A 1847-nucleotide genomic window follows, 5' to 3' on the forward strand; every position below is an offset into this window, starting at 1 on the left:
GCTCCAATGTTCATTGCGGCACAGTTCACAATCGCAAGGAGTTGGAAGCAACCCAAATTTCCATCAACAGACGAATGGATTAAAAAACTATGGTACATACATACAATGGAGTACTATGCATCACTAAAAAGCAACGATGAACGCATGAAGCATATCGATGCATGGGAAGAACTGGAGGAAATAATGCTAAGCAAAGTAAGCCAAGCACAAAAGGACAAGTTTAACATGAGTCCGCAAAGGTAAGTTCATATATATATATGAACCTATATATTTATATATGAACCTATGTATTTATATATGAACTTATGTATTTATATATTATGAACTTATGTGTGTGTATATATATATAAAAGAAAGGACGGAAAGGTAAATGCAAAAGAGGCACAGGGAAAAAGCTACTGTATACAAACTCTCTAGGGGTAAGGTCCAGGTAGTATGGCAGGTGCCAGACGAAGTCCAGGGGTATATAGGGTCACCAACCACAAAGGGGTGGGGGGGAGGAATGGAGAAAGAAAAAAAAAAGGATATGTGATGGGGGAATAGGGCACTGACCACCCAAGGGAAGGGGAAGGGTATTGTTTGTGTCTCCACAGGGAAAGAGGGACCAGATTTAAAGCCAGTGCCAGACGAATGCAGCTTGTTGGAAAGGAGTGGGGAGCCAGTGGAGGGGCCTGAGGGCTTGGCCCCCATGCCAGCTATGTAGACAGCAGCCCCTTCCCCCAGAAGAAACTACTTGAGAGAACGGCAATGAAGCTGCAGTTAGGGGAGACGGGCATGTCTGATCAGAGCAAATGGGAGCACTTAGGGGGAGGAAGAGAGTGGAGCACATTCTGACCCATCAAGCCTGGAGGACGACATCCCTGCTCTGAACAGCCTGTGGATAGACTGGAAAATATGGCTGATCCCACCACAAGACACGCCATCCCTTGATGGCCCCGGGCTCTAAGGGGGACAACGCTGGAGAATCAGTGTTGGGACTGGCCCAGACTGACCCTGAGACACCAAGGAAAACCACAAAAAGCATGAGGCAAAGCATCCATGGGAGCAGAGCAGAGAGCCCCCAAGGGAATACAAAGGACAGACTGAAGGACACACCTAGAGATAAAAAATCAGACCTTGATCTATTTATAGGTTTTTCTTTCTGCTTAAAAATTTTTTTCATTTAATTAAATTATTCTTCTATGGGTTATTTGTTTCCTTTTTTGTTGCCATTGCTGTGTTCTCACTGATTGCCTATCTTTCTATGGCTTGGTTTTTTATGCATAGTAGTATCTCTACAGATCTATCTAGATAAGATAGACTGAATGAATAGTCTGGAGGAGAAAACAATGGGACCAAAGGTTCCGGGGGGACACGGGAGAGGGGGAAGCGGGGGTAAGAATGTGGTGCTGACCAACCCAGGGACAGGGGAGCAACAAGGGATCCAAAAACAGTGGCAAGGGGGGTGCGAGAGGCCTGGTAGGGATTCAGCAAAGGCATTGTAACCGAGAGAAATCACCGAAACCCAAATGAAGGCTTATCATGATAGTGGGACAAGAGGAAAGTAAAGGGAAATAGAGGAAAGAACTAGGGGACAAAGGGTATTGAGTTAGTTAATTGTGTCAGCCTGGCTGATAATCACATGTGGGGCTAATTGAAAGGCAGAGGGATAAATGGGTGGTGAGCCTTGCCTTTCTAGTTCTCGCGTCTCTTGTTTTGTAATGGTTGCACCGGGTGCAGCTGCCTTAGCAGTTCCCTGCTTCAGCTTGCAAGATTGATTTCCTACAAGACATCCCCAAGAAGAAGCTACGTGGACCTATCCCGATGCAGCCCTGGATGCTGGAGCAGCCATGTGGAGACCCCTGCTA

The sequence above is a fragment of the Echinops telfairi genome, unplaced genomic scaffold, assembly GCF_000313985.2.
Source record: "Echinops telfairi isolate 266 unplaced genomic scaffold, ASM31398v2 ScPeMD7_443;HRSCAF=831, whole genome shotgun sequence".
Lineage (NCBI taxonomy): Eukaryota > Metazoa > Chordata > Mammalia > Afrosoricida > Tenrecidae > Echinops > Echinops telfairi.